The sequence below is a fragment of the Canis aureus genome, chromosome 6, assembly GCF_053574225.1.
Source record: "Canis aureus isolate CA01 chromosome 6, VMU_Caureus_v.1.0, whole genome shotgun sequence".
Classification (NCBI taxonomy): domain Eukaryota; kingdom Metazoa; phylum Chordata; class Mammalia; order Carnivora; family Canidae; genus Canis; species Canis aureus.
In genome coordinates this window covers 71432032-71450869 of record NC_135616.1, presented here as the reverse complement: position 1 = coordinate 71450869, position 18838 = coordinate 71432032, and the positions used below count along the sequence as shown (strand labels likewise).

Here is an 18838-nt window from a genome sequence, read left to right as displayed (position 1 = left end):
AATAAGGTCTCATTCTGAGGTTTTTGGATGGGCACAAATTTGGGGGAGGGACACTATTCAATCAACTATGGGAAAATTCTTCACAACAATGTTAGCTACTCTTAGGAATTACACCTAAGGGAGTAGAAGAGAGGTCATATATGTTTCTCCTGTATAACCTGGGACAGGAGTGTGGGGAGAGAAAATACTTTGTGTTTCCATTACCTAGTGCTTCGAAACAAATTACTCACAAAACTTAGAGGCTTAAAACCATAACAAATTATTATTTCTCACAAGGTATAGGTTGACTAGGTAGTTATTATACTTCACAGGTGTCTCCTGGGGTGCTGGAGTGCTAAAAGGTCCAAAATAGCAAGGCTCACATGACCATCAAGTTGGTGCTAGCTATTAGCTGAGCTGGGGCTGTTTCCCAGGGTCTTAATTCTCCTCTATATGGCCTCTCCATGCAGGTCACACAGCCAGCTCAGAGTCAAGGCAAGAAGATATACGAGTTGTAAATATTAGCACGGTTCATTAGGATCCACCACAGTTTCAATCTACTATACTTTCCTTCTTTCCCACAACTGTGATAAATGTGAAATCATTCCAAGTGGCAAGTACCTTGTTAAATAAATTGGAGGGATGGGTTAATGGGATCAAAGCCATCAAAGAACTTTGAGGCTTTGGTGTTGGATAGAGCATCTAGGATGATAGCAGGTGTTAGGAAGAGAAGATAGGGGCCAAAATCTTTAGGAATGAGAGTAATAACCTCAAGATATGAAGATATCAGCAATGAAGATAGATAGTATCGATTCCAAAGAGAGTAGTATTATTAATGTAAAGATGGAAAAGGAATGTTGAAAAAGGAATGTTGATTGCTCCAGGACCTTTCCCTATGAAAATGTGAGAATAGGCAGCCTCCATTCCAGGCATCTTTCCTAACTTATTATAAAAAAACATTACATCTGTGTTGCAAAAGTAAAAAATAGTTGAAGTATTTTACTTCTACAAGATTTCAGAGAAAGCTTTGATTAGAATCTCTACAAGGACCTGAGAATATTTCTTTAAGTAACTATCACATAAGCATGGTAGTTTGGCAACTCACAGGGGTTAAAGAGTCTAATTTAGGGAGCAAAACTTGGAAAAGACAGCCTAAATCCACTGATTATTCTATGTGGCTTCACTGAATAGTACTTAAGTAAATAATTAAGTAACTCCAGGCAAATAATATATAAACCAAAAAGATAAAAAGAGAAAAATCTATAAGGTAGTTAATTAACATACAAAAAGAAACATTGAAAAAATTGGTTCTTTTCTCCTACATACTCACAGTTTAATATTAAAAACTTTTTATATCATCAAAAATGAAAAGTGACATGAAGGTCAAAATATGAAGCTTTCCTATTAAACTTATCATTTAAACTTTCTAAAACTTTACCAATTAAATATACTCACCAAGAACTACATGCCTCTTGGCAGCCAAAGTGAAGAAGAAACAGAAGACTCAGGAGAAAAAGCAGAAGCAAAACAAGAAGAATGGAAAAGAAGAAGGAGGATGAGAAGGAAGAGAAGGGGAAGGGGATGGGGAGGAGGAGAATGGAGGGAACACATCCTTCTGGTAGGCTGGTTGAACCTCAAAGATAGTGCTGAGCAGGGTCAGGCTATGTATACTAAAAGAATCAGAAAGGGAAGAGGTGACATTTAAATATTTGCAAAAAGAAGGTGTTCCATTGATAAAATGTCTTCCTCTAAGAATAGCCACTATTGGAAATGTCCACAGAGGAGGGTATCTCCAGGAGAGAGCCAGGTTTCAGTTAAGGCAAGACTTGGAAAGTGAGTTCTCAGTCATAGCTTGAGATAATTAGAAAGTTTGTTTAATCTGTGAACTAGAAGTTCCTAGAAATGGAGTGAAATCATTTGGAAAGAGGTAGGAAGTAAAGTTTAAGCCTAGGTCAAGGACAAGAAACTTAGGTGTTGATTAACGAAGACATGGATGAGTGACAAGATGAATTTAATCCTGACAGGCTTTTTGAGGATGACAGGCACCTGACTTACCTGGATTGGAGAAAAGGGCACATCCCACCCTGAAACCAGGCCATGGCGTACCTGGGCTTTGGGCACACCTCACTCAGCCTGAACTCCTGCCACTCCCAGCAGCTCCCATTTTGGTTTACTAGATTTCTATTCACCCTGATGACCTCACAGTCCCTGCTCTTCAGAGAAAAAGGCATTTTGGACATAACCTATAGTTCTTATACTCTGGATTGCTTTTCTATAAAAGTTAATCATGCATTCCTCATGGTGCTTAAAATGCCCTTATAAGAATTTCTCTGCAGATCCAGGATAATTGGCAAAGAAGTTACTGAAGGTGGAAGACTATAGATAACTTGGGTCTGGTTGTTGTAGGAGTCCTTTGCAGAATTTTCTTTGCTATTTGAAATGTAAATTTATTCCATCTATAAAGGCAAATTCAATTTCAATACAAAAATAGAATTATTTTCTAGGTGCAAACCTACCATCTCTTTGATGCCCCCTACTGTGGTATCCTGTTAACCACAGATATATATCAAAACCTGGAAGCAATCAGCAAAGCTTTAGGTTTCTAGAAGAATGCTTTTCAAAGCTTGGCTTATTCTTCTAAAAAATAATAATAATAATATAAAATTTAAAAATCCTAACTTTCTGAGTTATAAAATGTTTTGTGAAAAACCTTGCAAAAGAGTTTCAATCAAAAGTCAGAAGCTTGTTAAATCTTTTTTTTTTTCTTGAGTCTTAGTGTACAGTACATTAAAATGCATAAGCACAGGCAACAGATGAAGCTTTGTTCTTGAACAACCCCTGGATGTCTGCAGATTTGATACTTAAAATTACCTTAATTCAAGGTTGGGAAGACTTTCTTCTTGTTTCACAGCCCTTCCATATCAGCCTCTTACCAACATGTCTTAAGATAATATGATGACAAATGCAATAGAAACTAAGGAGGAGTGGGGGTAATTAGCATTTCAAAGCAATTTCTCTTTCTAAAGAGCCTAATTTTTTTTATAAAATATTATTTTAAGACAAATTATCAGAGCCTCCTAAATTTTTGATATTGGCCAAGAAAGTTACCCTCCAAAAATTTGGGGAAAACCGGAAAATCTTCTCCTGCCTTCATTTAAAATGTTTTATTATTTTTTGTGCTCCAAAGCCATCAAGATTTTAAAGTAAATTTACTGGGATCCCTGGGGGGTGCAGCGGTTTAACGCCTGCCTTTGGCCCAGGGCGCGATCCTGGAGACCCGGGATCGAATCCCACGTCGGGCTCCCCGTGCATGGAGCCTGCTTCTCCCTCTGCCTATGTCTCTGCCTCTCTCTCTCTCTTTCTCTGTGTGTGACTATCATAAATAAAAAAAATAAAAATAAATTGAAAAAAAATAAAGTAAATTTACTCATATAACATTGATTATAGGACTGTGCCATACTTCGGGGGACTTTTCGCAAATGTGGAATATGACTCAATATCTTTGTTGGCACATAATATCAAGAGACTGTTCTCAGTAATAACAATTTTGTGGTTTTAATACTCCCTTGGTAGTTTTGCCTAGCTACCTATAGAAAAAATAAAATTTATTGTTGCTAAAAGTTTTGTACCATCGTATATAGTATAGGAAAGGAATTTTGAAGCAACTAAGTAAGTATAACATAACCTCTTTAAGTTCTAACTATGAATAAGCTACCTAGAAGTCTATAGATGCGGCACCTGGGTGGCTCAGTCAGCTAAGCATCTGCCTTCAGCTCACATCATGATCCCAGGGTCCTGGAATCAAACTCTGCATTCAGGCTCCCTGCTAGGCAAGAAGCCTGCTTCTCCCTTTCCCTCTGCTGCGCCCCCTGCTTGTGTTCTCTTACTGTCTGTGTCAAATAAATAAATAAAATCTTTAAAAACCAGACAAAATAAAAGTCTATAGCTAGTGCGTTACCGAGAACTGGAAACAATTTTTGCTGGTGAGAAGTAAAGCAGTCATTCACATTTGGATATAAATAAGAATAGGTAGGGGACGCCCGAGTGGCTCAGTGGTTGAGCGTCTGCCTTTAGCTCAGGGTGTAATCCCAATCCCAGAGTTCCAGGATCAATACCCACATCAGACTCCGTGCATGGAGCTACTTCTCCCTCTGTCTATATCTCTGCCTCTCTGTGTCTCTCATGAATAAATAAATAAAAATCTTACAAAAAAAATAAATAAGAAAAGGTAGTTTTTCCTAAACTTAAAACTTGCCACATTTTTCTTGATGGTGAGAGGGAAGGCCAAATATTCTCTATTATTTAAAATAATTTTGAAGCTAATTTTTTTTGATGCTTTCAAGGAAAAGCTACAGAGAAAGTTTGCATGATTGAGCTTAATGCTACCATGAGGAAAATGCCAATCAGCAAAGAAAACTCCACCTCTCTAAAAACTAGAAATCTTTATTAGACGTAGGGCAGTATGACAAAGGCCTAGGGACTCTGTTCTGGTTTAATATACAGACACATTAGATGTAAAGGCTAAGCATGGGACTCTGTTTCTGCCTGCAGTTTAGTGGATTTTCCAAAAACATTCTCAAGAATTCATGTGGTTGGAAATGAAATCCTATTAAGGATTTAGGATTATTCCCTTTTGGGGAAGAGAAGAAGAAATATCATGCCTTTAACTATAGCTCTTAAATTCTTTTGTGTAGCATTTTGCAGCTTACATGTTGCTTCCATATGCATTATCTAATTTGATCATGACTAAGCCGTTCACCAAACAGGTTAGATAAGAAGAACATAATAAAAATAAAATTTTCCATTTTTTCTAAGTTTTAATTTTTATTCTGGTTAGTTAACATGCAGTGTTATATTAGTTTCAAGTGTACAGTATAGTGATCTAACATTTTCATTCATCATTCAGTGCTCATCTTGACACATGCACTCCTTAATCTCTATCCCCTATTTCACCCATCCCACCACCCTCCTTCCCTTTGGTAACCATCAGTTTGTTCTCTATAGTTAAAAGTCTGTTTCTTGATTTGTCTCTCTCTCTCTCTCTCTCTTATTATTTTCCCCTTTGTTTTGTTTCTTAAATTCCACATATGAGTGAAATAATGTAGTATCTGTCCTCTGACTTACTTCCCTAAGCATTATACTCTCTAGCTCCACCAAGTTGTTTCAAATGGTAGGATTTTATTTGTGGGTTTTTTGTTTTTTTTTTTAATATTTTATTTAGTTATTCAGGAGAGACACAGAGAGAGAGGCAGGGACATAGGCAGAGGGAGAAGCAGACACCCTGCAGGGAACCTGATAGGGGACTTCATCCCAGGATGCTGTAATCATGCCCTGGACCAAAGGCAGACACTCAACCACTGAGCCACCCAGGCATCCCTCGTAATTTTTTTATAGATATGTAAGATTCCATTATATATGTCTCACATCTTCTTTATCCATTCATCTATTGATGGACACTTGAGCTGCTTCCATAATTTGGCCTCATAGAATGAATTTGGAAGTATTTCTTCCTCTTCTAATTTTTGGAATAGTTCAAGATTAGGTATTGACTCTTCTTTAAATGTTTGATAGAGGGGCACCTGGGTGGCTCAGTCAGTTAAACATCTGACCTCCGCTCAGGGCACAATCTCAGGGCTCTGGGACCAAGCCCCACATTGGGCTCTGCATGCTCAGCCCAATGTGGGGAGTGTGCTACCCCTCTTTCTGCTCATTCTCTCTCTCTCAAATTAATTAATTAATTTTAAAAATCATTAAAAAGTAAATAAATGAAAAATAAATCTTTGGTAGAATTCACCTGTGAAGCTGTCTGGTCCTGGACTTTTGTTCGTTGGAAGATTTTGTTTTTGTTTTTGTTTTTTTTTTTAATTTTTATTTATTTATGATAGTCACAGAGAGAGAGAGAGAGAGAGGCAGAGACATAGGCAGAGGAAGAAGCAGGCTCCATGCACCGGGAGCCCGACGTGGGATTCGATCCCAGGTCTCCAGGATCGCGCCCTGGGCCAAAGGCAGGCACCAACCCGCTGCGCCACCCAGGGATCCCTGTTCATTGGAGGATTTTGATTACTGATTCAATTTCATTGCTGGTAATCAGTGTTCAAATTTTTTATTTCTTCCTGATTCAGTTTTGGGAGGTTATATGTTTCTAGGCTATATGTTTCTAGGAATTTATCCATTTCTTCTAGGTTGCTCAATTTGTTGGTATATAATTTTTCATAATATTCTCTTACAATCCTTTGCATTTCTGTGATGTTGGTTTTTATTTTTCCTTTTTCAATTCTGATTTTGTTTCTTTAAGTCCTCTGTCGCTCTCTTTCTCTTTCTTTCTCTTCTGATGAGGCTGGCTAAAAATCTACCAATTTTGTTGATTTTTTTCAAAGAACCAGCTCCTGGTTTCATTGATCTATTCTATTGTGGTTTTTAGTTTCTTTTTTAATTTGTTTATTTTTGTTTTTCATTTCTATATCATTTATTTCTGCTCTAATCTTTAGTATTTCCTACCTTTTGCTGGGTTAGGGTTTTGTTAGTTCTTTGCCTAGCTCCTTTAGGCATAAGGTTAGGTTGTTTGAGGTTTTTCTCACTTCTTGAGTAGGCCTGTATTGCTTTGTGTTAAAGTCTATTTTCTCCGATATAAGTATTGCTACCCCAATTTCTTTTCACATCCATTTGCATGATAAATGGATCATCCTTCACTTTTTTTTTTTTAAGATTGTATTTATTTATTCATGAGAGACACAAAGAGAGAGGCAGAGACACAGGCAGAGGGAGAAGTAGGTGCCCCTCAAGGAGCCCGATGTGGGACTCAATCCCAGATCCCAGGATCTCACCCTGAGCCAGAGGCAGACACCCAACTGCCAGCCACTCAGATGCCCCCATTCCTTCACTTTCAATCTGCATGTGTCTTTGGGTCTGGAATGTATCTCTTGTAGGCAGCATGTAAATGGATCTTGTTTTTTGTTTTAAAGATTTTGTTTATGTATTTGAGAGAGTGAATTAGAGAGTGAGAGAGAGGGAGAGAGGATCTGAAGCAGACTCTGCACTGAGCACAGAGCCCAATGTGGGGCTCAATCTCATAGCCATGAGATCATGACCTGAGCCAAAACCAAGAGCAGATGCTAACCCGACTGAGCCACCCAGGTGCTCCGAGGGTCTTGTTTCTTATCCATTCTGTCATCCTGTGTCTTTTGATTGGAGCATTTAGTCCATTTACATTCAAAATAATTATTGATAGGTATGTATTTATTGCCATTTCATTACTTGTTTTATGATCGTTTTATAGTTTGTCTCTGTTTTTTTCTTCCCTTGCTCTTTTCTCTCAGGATTAGTTGAGTTTCTTTAGTCATATACTTGGATCCCTTTCTCATTATTTTTTGCCTATTACTAGTTTTTTTTTTTTAAGATTTTATTTATTTATTCATGAGAGACAGAGAGAGAGAGAGAGAGAGAGAGAGAGAGAGAAAGGCAGAGACACAGGCAGAGGGAGAAGCAGGCTCCATGCAGGGAGCCTAATGAAGCACTTGATCCCAGGTCTCCAGGATCATGCCCTGGCCAAAGGCAGACACTAAACCTCTGAGCCACCCGGGCATCCCTATTACTAGTTTTTGATTTGTGGTTACTATTCTGCATACAACAGTCTATCTTAAGTTGATGGCTGCTTAAGTTTGAACGCATTCTTTATGTCTCTCCTCCCCATGTTTTAGGTATATGATGTCATACCTTACATTCTTTTATTTTGTGAGTCCCTTGACTGATTTTCACAGGTATACTAATTTTTCCTGCTTTCATGCTTCCTACTTTCCTTACTTCTGCTTATGGCCTTTCCTTTCTGCTCAGAGCCCCTCTGCCCTTTCTTGTAGGGGGGGTTTAGAGGTCATGAATTCCTTTAACTTTTGTTTGTCCGGGAAACTGTTTACCTCTCCCTCTATCCTGAATGAAGCCTTAATGTATAGATTATTCTTCGCTACAGATTTTTTCCTTTCAGCGCTTTGAATATTTCATGCCACTTTCTTCTGGCCTGCATCATTTCTGCTGAAAAATCGGCTGATAGCCTTATGGGGTTTTCCTTATAGGTAACTGTTTTCTTTTCTCTTGCTGCTTCTAAAATTCTCTATCATACTTTTTGCCATTTTAATTACTATGTGTCTCAATGTGGACCTCCTTGAGTTGATTTTGTTGGGGGATCTTTGTCCTCCTGGATCTGGATTTTCCTTCCCCAGAATCAGGAACTTTTCAGCTATTATTTCTTCAAATACATTTTCTGCCACCTTTTCTCTCTCTTCTCCTGGGATCCCTGTAATGTGAATATTATTACACTTGATGGTATTGCTGCTAGGTATTGCTATAAGTCTATTCTCATTTTTTATAATTTTTTTCTCCTCTGCTCAGTTTGATTACTTTCCATTACTCTGACTCCAGGTCTCTGGTTTGTTCTTCTGCTTCCTCTAGTCTACTATTTATGCCATTTAGTTATTTTTTTCTTTTTAAAAAGATTTTATTTATTTATTCATGAGAGACAGAGAGAAGGAAGAGACATAGGCAGAAGGAGAAGCAGGCTCCATGCAGGGAGCCTAATGAGACTCGATCCTGGAACCCTGGGATCATGCCGAGCTGAAGGCAGACGCTAAGCCGCTGAGCCACCCAGGTGTCCCGTAGTGTATTTTCAATTTCACTTAATGTGTTTTTCATCTCTGATTGGTTCTTTTTTTATCTCTTTGTTAAGGGTCTCACTAATGTCCTCCACTGTTTTCTCGAGTCCAGTGAGTATTTTATGATCATAATTTTAAATTCTGTATCAGGCATATTACTTAACTCTATTTTGCTTTAGTCTCTTGCTGTGATTTTTGTCCTATTCTTTCATTTGGGACATATTCCGTGTCTCCTCCTTTTGTCTAACTCTCTGTTTCTCTGTGTAAGGAAAGTCAGTATGTCTTCTGCTCTTGAAAATAATGGCCTTATTAAGAAGATGCCCTGTGATGGCCTGCAGTGTAATATCCCCTGTTCACTGGAATCTAGTGCTTCAGGAGTATTTCCTATGTGTGTTGCCTGTGCCCTGCTATTGTGGCTGAGCCACTTTTTCCTTCAGTCAAGTTGTCTGCAGTGACTCTCTGCCTGTTGTGGGCAGGATTTGGTCCCTGTGGTGTTAATGGGTCAGTCCAGGGCTGTCTTAGGTATGAGTTAAGTCAGACTAGCTGTTTGCCAAAGATACAGTAGCACCAAACTGCAGGGTACTTTCCCTGTGCTCTTCCCTAAAAAGCTTTCGCTGGTGGGTGAGGCCTGCAGTCATACTAGTTGTCTGCCTTCAGTTCACTGCTGCTGTCTCTGTTGGTATGTGTGATGATCCTCCCCTCTCTCCAGGGCAGGAGTCACCAGCAGGAGTGGTGTCCCCAATAAAGGGGCAGCTTGCACTTTGCCAGGCCTGTGGCACCACCCTGGATGAGCTCCAGTCAAAGTATATTGGAAGGAGCAGATCTGCAATGTGTGGGGAAGGGGAATGTTGGGCAGGATAGCAGTGCAGTGGTGTTAGCAAGGTTTGGTCCACTGATCCTCTGCAGGAGTGGCCCTGCAGCTCAGGAACTGAGGCAGGCTTGGCTGGAGAGGGTGGGTCCACTGAAATACAGTGCAGGGGGAGGTATCTCGCAGGAAAGGGACAGTGTTAGGGAGTTAGGTAGTATCAGCACCAGGCTCATTCCTGCAGGTGGCTGTGTAGTTTATGCTGGGGGGGGGGGGGCGGGGAGGCGGTAGGCAAGGGAGGGAAATGGTGCCTGCCAGCTCCTTTATTCCTGAAGAAGTCTCCCAAGGATTTCTATCCCTTTGGGACATGCTCCCTCCTGTAGGAACTGGGCCATTTTTCAAACTGCCTCTTCCATGCTGTATCTCTGTTGCTGTTTTTTGTGTTGTCTCTTTAAGGGTGGAGACTAGTTTCCTTTTGACCTTCCAGCTCTCCCAGAGCCAAGTTGATTTTTAAAATTCCAAATTTAAAGTCCTGCTGATTGTAAGAACTCACAATATTCAGCCCCTCTGGTTTTCAAAGCCAAGTGTTATGAGGGTTCATCTTTGTTATGGGCTTGCCCACATAAGGGTCTATTTCTCTCCCCTTTCCATGCCCATGGTCTCTCTCCCACGGACAGTCCTGCGGGTCCATTTAGCTTTCAGTTGTGTCTCTGCCCTTTCTGCCCTCTTCAATGTAACATCTTCTCTACATTTAGTTGTGAACTTTATTCTGCTTGTCTTCGGGTTATTTTCTAGGTTATTTGCTGGTATGTGAGTGTTATCTAGTTGCTATCTGTGGAACAAAATGAGTTTAGGGTCTTCCTACTCTGCCATCTTCTTTTTCATTTTTTTAAAAAAAGATTTATTTATTCATGAGAGACAGAGAGAGAGAGCAGAGACATAGGCAGAAGGAGAAGCAGGCTTTCTACAGGGAGCCTAACGTGCGACTTAATCCCAGGACCCTAGGATCACCACCTGAGTCAAAAGCAGACACTCAACCACTGAGCCACCCAGGCACCCCCTTTTCCATGGTTTTTTAAATATTAAGATGTTTAAAGGCCATGAAGAAGATGCCAAATGAAAAGAGAGATATTAAAAATACCAAAAACGCAGAATAACTCAATTATTAAGGCTCCAAGCCTTTGCACATACTGTTCCTTTCTTACCACAGACTCCCTCCCATTTACTCCTCTGATCATCTACCATTTGTTCAGATCTCAAATCAGAAACCATGTCCTACAAAAAATCTTACAGAATTCCCATTCTGTGCTTGAAAATCAACTGAGAATTATCCTACTGTATTTAATGGCTTTGTGGATTTGTTAAACTCCCTCACTAAAGACCAAGTCTAGTTAATCCTTGTAACCCCAACCCAGACAGAGAACTTGATGCACACAGTAGGAGTTAGTTTCTCAATTAATGCTTGCTGAATAAATGTTTTAAAGAGAGAGAGAGGTGGTCATGCAACCATAAAAATAGGATGGAATCTTCTCTTTTTTTAAGGAAAATACTTTAAGCCATCATTTCAGTGTTCTCGACTTAACTAAGGTAAGATCCCTTATAGCTCCTTTATTATATCTAAAAGCCCAAAGAGAAAGTATAAAAGGAACTAAATACTCTACAATTTAAAATAACTAGTTGATTCCAAGGCAAGTGGGTTGTGGAAGGCAGCCCATTTCAAATCACATATAATCAGAGAATATGCTCTTCTTCTTTATGGCTTTAGATTTAGTGTCCCAGAGAATTAATGTTTTCTTTGGAAAATATGTTATTAATTTAATTATTATTATCTTACAGTTCATGTGGATCAGGAATCACAGCATGGCTTAGCTCCTGAGTTCTCTGGGTCAGGTTCTCTCACAAGGCTACAATCAAGATGTTGGATGGGGCAGGGCACCTATGTGGCTCAGTTGGTTAAGTGTCTGCTTTTGGCTCAGGTTATGATCCCTGGGTCCTGGGATTGAGCCTCTTATCGGGCTCAATAAATCCATTGTAAATTAAAAATATCATTAAGTCAAAGATGCATTTAATACACCCAATCTACCAAACATCATAGCTTAGCCTACCTTAAATGTGCTCAGAATACTTACAGCACCCTACTTGGGTAATGTCATCTGGCACAAAGCCTATTTTATAATAAAGTGTTGAATATATCATGCAATTTATCGAGTACTGTACTGACAGTGAAAAACAGCATGATTGTGTGGGTAGGAATGGTTATAAGTATATTTATTGGTTGTCCACCCTCATGATTGCCTGGTTGACTGAGAGCTTCGGCTCACTGCCACTGCCCTACATCATGAAATGGCATCGTACTGCATATTGCTAGCCCCAGAAAATATTAAAATTCAAAATTCAAAGTACAGTTTCTACTGAATGTATGTCTATGGCTTCAAGCCATTGTAAAGTGTCATAAGTTGGAGACTGTCTGTAGTCATCTCAAAGATCAGCAGAAGGAAGAATGTGTTTCCAAGCTCACTCACCTGGTTGTCAGCAGGATTTGGCTTCTCATGGGCTATTGCACTAAAGGCCTCAGTTCTTTTCCCACTGTTGCCTAGAGGCGTCCCTCAGTTCCTTGCCATATGGGCTTTTCTATAGAGTATCTCTCACAACATGGCAGGTGGCTTCATCAGATTGAACAAGTAATAAGAACCAGAGGGAATGTGTGAGGAAGATGGAAGTCACAGTCCTTTCTAACCTAATCTTGAAAGTGACAGCCCATCACTTTTGCTATATTCTATTTGTTAGAACCAAGTCACTGAGTCCTCCTGACTCTCAAGTGGAGGGGATTATACAAAGGAATGAATATCAGGAGCACAGATCACCAGGAGCCACTTTAGATGGTGCCAAATACAACAATGTATTCATGTTTGTCTCATCAGTTACAGAAGTAGAGCAACAGTTGTCTAGTTTACATTGATAGTTAGGGCCCAACTCAGAAGTCCTAACCTATTTTGGACCCACTATGAGAGCAGGTGTGTCAAATCTCCCCATAGCTATACACCAAAACAAAAAGAAAAAAAGAAAAAAAAATCTGTGTTACTTGACATCCCTGACCAGCCTCTAAAACTACAGGGCATTTTTTAGATTGAATGATGCAAATTTACAGAATTGTACTAATGAGGCAAAAAGTATGGATCCAGGAAGTCATCCCAACCCTTGGTTTACCAAAAGGTTGATAAAACTTTCATAGGGAAGAATTTAAAAATGAAGCTGAGAAGAAGAAAGTTATTATCTTAGGCTAGTTTATCAGGAAACAGAGCCTGAAACAAAGGCTTAAGTATACTTAAGTATACTGAGGAGTGTGAACCAGGAAGCAGGATCAAGGGATGTGAGGGAGCAAGAAAGATGAAAGAGCACCACAAAGATGCATTACCAAGTTGGACACTACTGTGGGTGACTGGCTGTGGGACCCAGGGGAATGCCAAGGAGTTGCCTGAAATACATCTCCAGACTGTGAATTAGAAACAAAAAGGGAAAAGTATTTATCAGTTGGATCCTATCTCCCACTGCTCAAAGGTTTCCCCCAAAAGCATGAACCTCAGTACTCCTGAGTTGCATAAGTATCAGCACTACAGTTAGTTTCCACAGTGTTCTTCGCTATGGAGTCAACAGACAAACCCCAGGTGGAGAGTGAAAGGCAAGTTCCATGGGCCTGATATGAAGTGTTGCCAGATTGCACCTAGAGGAAGCTACAAGAATATACAGAGAACTGGTTGCCACAGCAGTAGTTGGAGTAAAAGATAAGTGAGTCCAAGACACACTGAAATGGTTCAAAGGAGGTATCTGATACAGAAACAAATCTGAAAGCTGCATAGTCAGTGGAGAGACTGAGGATAATTCCAGATATGGTACTCCTTTTTAAAAAAAACCTAAGTTGTTCAGTATCTTAGTTTGGGCTTCTTCAAAAAGCAGACTTTGGGACACCAACACCTGGGGGGCTCAGCGGTTGAATGTCCGCCTTTGGCTCAGGGAATGATCCTGGAGTCCTGGGATGAAGTCCCACATCGGGCTCCTTGCGAGGCACCTGCTTCTCCCTCTGCCTGTGTCTCTGCCTCTCTCTCTCTATGTGTGTCTCTCATGAATAAATAAAATCTTAAAAAAAAAAAAAAAGCAGGCTTTGAGTGCAAGGCTTTGGGTGCAAAAAGTTTATTTATGAAGTGATTCTAAGAAGCACAGAGGAGGACATGGGAAAAGTGAGAGAGAAAAGGGAGAAAAGCCAGCAAGCATGCTTATTGAGTGGGGTTAATGAGTAGGTTAGTAATGAGTGGTTTTCCATTGTCAGTGAGTAGGTGACTAGGGTTCAATCCCACTAAGGATCTTCTGAGAAACCATGTACAACACCAAAGAATTGTCCCAGTGGTGGTGAAGAAGCTGGGGCATTTATTCACCCACCCCAATCCTTATTGGTTGAATATTGCCCCCATTGGTATAACACCCCCTCCAAACTTGTGTTGCACCTGCCTATAGCAGAACAAGCTCCTGTGGGGCTGGAGAGAGCCTTCAGGCAAAGGAAAGAGACATGGGGCCTTGAGGTAAGAAGCTCTCAGTGTGTGGAAACCACCTTCACAGAGAAGTTAAGAAAGCCAGGGGGATATGAAGTAGAATATTGATGATGTTTGCTACACACAGTTTTCCTTTGGATTCAGGAAGAAACCCATTCAGTGCAGAATTTTAGCCTTTTCTCTTCCATATTGTAATTCCACTGTTTAAATTGGCTCAAAGCATCAGTGAAGAGATTCATGTGTGTTTGCACAGTCTAACTGGTGATCCTAGGTAAACTGGAGTAGTAGTCTATCCCAGGCCCATGTCTTCCCTGAAGGATATCACCATATCCCAGGTTTCCTCTCAGTGACCAGCAGTACAAAGAATAGTGACACACAGGTGACCAGGTGCCTAGAAGAGAACTGAGTGGACCAGCTTAAGGGAAATGTGAGACTGAACTTTCCCATAATCTCTATATTGACCTCTGGAAGGCAAAGAAGGCAGAGGCTTAGACTACAATTTGGTGGCAGAGTGTTTAATGGCTTATGGTTGGGGGGAGAGGGTTGAGGTCAGAAGAAAGATCATCTGTGAAAATAAAGAGAGGTAAGTAATAGGATTGGAGAAATGAAAACAAAAGAGAATATCTGAAATAGCCCTTGTTAAGAATGAGAAAATGAGCTGACTTTAAAAGACAGGATTGTTGGGAGATATGGCAAGTCATTTTGAGTTGGTGCAAGTCAGTCACTAGGGTGGCAATTTGCCCAATGGCTTGATTCTCCTGAGTCAGACTCAGACCCAGGCACAGATTTATGACAGTGGGTGCTGCCTCGGTGTTTTCTCTCTTACTGGGTTATACCACTCATTATAATTTGCCCAACTGGTCATAGATTTTTGCATCTATTTCTCCACCTGTAAAATGGAGAATCATGGAGCATGTTACTAGACAAAGAGGACTTCTAAACTCCAGGATTGTTTTTGAGAAGTCTCTTTTTCTCTCAAATGGTTATGAGCCCCTTAAAGCCACAGACTATGTATTATGCATCGTTGTGTTCCAAATAATCTCAAAATTATGATGCATAAATGTTAGAATGAATTTTAAAGCCTCTGGATTCATCCCATATAGTCTGAGACTTCTTTCCCCCTTCAAACTAAGAAATTGTGAAAAAAAAAAAACCAAAAAACTTAAGAACGAGGGCAGCCTTTTCTGGTTTATTAATAAAATGGGAAGAAAAAGAAAAAGATATGACTGAGTTATTCTGAAAATCCAACAACTTCAGACCTTAAAGGATAGCTTTCACTTCATAAGAAAATTAAATATGTAAAACTTTAGGTTGGTAAAAACAATGTATGTATATTTATATCCCATTCTTTTCCACAGGGATTTGAAATAGCTTTATGTGTGTTTGTAGAAAAAATATATATACAATTACATAAGACTTTTGTATACAACAGTACTATGAGGAATTAAATCCCGAAGGGGGTATTCAGTGGTGGACTGGTTGTTCACAAAACTACAAGACAAATATGGCCTATCTTCCAGAAATAAGAGTGTTACAATGCATTTCTTCCTGGGGGGTCGGTGGGGAAGGAGTAACTTGAGAGGTAGATTGGGGGTGACTACTATTCTAGGAAAGCAAAGAATAAGGAGGCTGTGATGGTTAATTTTATGTATCAACTTGATTAATCCATAGGGTATCCAGATATTTGGTCAAATATTATTTTGAGTGTTTCTTTGAAGGTGTTTTTGGATGAAGTTAACATTTAAATCCTAGGTGAGTTACTCAGATTGCTCTCTTTCTAATGTGGGTGGACCTTGTCCAGTCAGTTGAAAATCTAATAGGACAAAAAGGCTCCGCTCCTGAGTTAAATGATGCCTATGTCAGCTAACCACCAACCTATCCAGACACATAAGCTAGCCCTGCCAAGATAAGCTATGAAACCCAGGGGAGGGATCCCTGGGTGGCGCAGCGGTTTGGCGCCTGCCTTTGGCCCAGGGCGCAATCCTGGAGACCCGGGATCGAATCCCACATCGGGCTCCCGGTGCATGGAGCCTGCTTCTCCCTCTGCCTGTGTCTCTGCGCCTCTCTCTCTCTCTCTGTGACTATCATAAAAAAAAAAAAAATAAATAAATAATAATAATAATAATAATAAAAGAAACCCAGGGGAATCCAGCATAGATCAGCTGACTTTTTCCACCAGTGAGTGAAAATAAATGCTCAGGGCAGCCCGGGTGGCTCAGCGGTTTGGCGCCACCTTCGACCCAGGGTGTGGTCCTGGAGACCTGGGATCAAGTCCCATGTTGGGCTCCCTGCATAGGAACTGCTTCTCCCTCTGCCTGTGTCTCTGCCTCTCTGTGTGTGTGTGTCTCTCATGAATAAATAAATAAAGTCTTTTTAAAAGATTAAAAAAAATAAATGCTTAGTTTTGTATGCCCCTGAGATGTTCTGGTTGTTATTATGAAGAAATAGCTGACTGATGCACATTTATGTATATAAGTATATGACATATCAGTATATGACAATATAATGTGTACTTTATCAGGTTAGAAAAGCTTTGAAAAGCCACTGGTCCAGTAAAGCACCAGGTTTCTCCTTCATTCCTTGTTATTTAATAAGGTTTATTTTTTATTTATTTATTTTTTTAGCTTTAATAAGGTTTAAAGGAAGCTTCTCTCTAGGTGTAGCTTCTTGCAGTAATAATGAAGGTAAACCCAGAGAAAACAGAGCTGAGAGATGAGAAATGAGATGTGTGTATGAGCATATGAGAGACAGAGAGAAACTTAATAGCCATAAGGGCCCTATACCCACTTGCAAGCCCCAAGAGCCAAAGATTTTGTCCATGCTAAATAGAAACACATTATTCTTATAACCAACACTAATGAAATTAGATCAAGATGTAGCTAAGAGACCCTGTAGCCAGAGGGAAAGGGGAACAAAACATAGTACAGGTGGTAACAGTTACCTTTTTAAAAATTCTGTATATATCAAGTAAATAGTTTCTTCAGGAAACCTGTTTCTTTGTATTGTTATCTCTAGGAATAATTTATTCTAAGTGAAGGACTAATGTATAGATTTGGGGTGCCATCTCCTTGGTCTCTTCCTGGAAAAAGTTCTTTATTTCTAACCTATGCATTTAATAATAATTAAGATCCAAATATTTACAATATGTCAGTGACTGGGGAAAGTATATGTGTGTCATTAATGTGTAAGTGCCAAGTTTATAGATCATTCTACACATTATATTTTGATTACTATCTCCAGACTGCAAGAATTTGCAAGAATATTAGGAGCCCTTAATTGCACGAGCAGTATTTCTTTGTAAATATTTTCAAGTTACTTTCTAGGATTATTTCCACAAACAGATTTAATGTTAGTTTCTGTTTCAGAAGTTTATATATCTAATCTTATCCCCAAATCTTCAGATTACCTCAGAATTTGGATCCTAGACTGATTTTAATGAATATGTTCTTTAAATGCCTTTTCAACTAAAATAAAATTTTGATTTATGAATTCTATTTTGTAATTTGTGAAACTGAGGGAAGGGAGTGAGTTAGAAAGGATATTAATGTATAAGGGCAGAGTTAAGATGTAATCTTTAAACCTGTTACTGTCTAGTCTTTTCCTTTTTAAAAATTTGCCCAAGTAAATCAACACAGAATCATATTTGTATGATCTAGAAATTTAGAAAACTGCTTAAATCACCTTCCCCCCTTTTAAAAGTCAGGATATGTGTTAAAACATAACTCTCCCAGACACTAAAGGTCTATATTATTTTAAAAGACAGGGTGTTTTATAATCTCCTTTCATAAACAATTCCAGAATTAAAAAAAAAAAACATAAACAAAAAACCACACCTAACAAAAAAACCCAACTCTTCAAGAAAATGTCTTTTGCTTCTAACTGCAGAATTCATTCACTAAACAAATATTAAGAATCTACCATGCAAAGGGGTTGTACCCAATGCTGAGAATATAAATTAAGACACGGTTTTCTGTTCTGGAAGAGGAACTCTTCTTATCAGAGGTGCAAAGGCCCACAGCCAAGTCATATGCTAAGTAGGAAAGCTGGAATTCAAAAAGTTCTCAAAAGGTTCAGATAAACTAAAATAAACCAGGTAAAATTAAATGACAATACATTTATATTCATTAGCTTAGGAGGGGAGGGGCTAGACCTGGGGCTCCAGGTGGGGCTTGACCTCAGGATCCTGGGGTCAGGAGCTGAGCTGAAGTCAGATGCTTAGCCACCCGGTGCCCCTTGCCCCTGTTCTTTTCAAATATTTAAAGGACCAGTGTGACAGAGCTTGCTAGCTGCCTTTCAGCACTCATTCCTTAGCAATGGAACCTTGATTTTTAATGGAGCACTTTGACATTTCTCAGCTTCCTCTGAAGTTGTAGGCCATGCGACTAAGTTCTGAACATTGATATATCAGCATAAATGGTTTGCAATATTTCTAGAAAATCTCCTTAAAGAGAAGGGGTGTGCCCTTCAGCCTTTCTTCCTCTATCCTGGAGTGTGGTCATGATGACTGGAACTCTCACCGCCATCTTGGATCACAAGGGCAAAAGTGACACTCTAGGAACAGTGGAGAACTGAGATAAAAGGAGCCTGGATCGCTGACGCTTTCATTGTAGTTGTCCTTTTCAGTCCAGGACTACCTACCTCTGGATAACTTTTACATGAAAAGTCAATTTTCTTTTTGTTTTAGACAGTTATTTGGTGTTACTTTTAGACGTAGTTGAACTTTGGGTACAAAAAAATAAAAAAAGAAAAAGGAGATTTTCTAAGACTTAAACATCTTAAAAAATAACATGATCTACTTTGTGTTGCTGTCTCTTATCTCTAGATCTGTTTAAATGGGTGTTATATGACAAGCTTCAGAAATGGTAACT

At 39.4% G+C, this 18838-nt stretch overlaps 1 long non-coding RNA gene and 1 pseudogene across 1 annotated transcript in view; both read right to left on the bottom strand.

Moving 5' to 3' along the window:
* LOC144315332 (dnaJ homolog subfamily C member 2-like) overlaps positions 1 to 18493 on the bottom strand; it is a 51419-nt pseudogene extending 32926 nt beyond the window's left edge.
* Positions 1 to 18838, bottom strand: part of LOC144316372 (uncharacterized) — a 66615-nt gene that overhangs the window by 41387 nt on the left and 6390 nt on the right. The gene's annotated exons all lie outside the window — the stretch shown is intronic.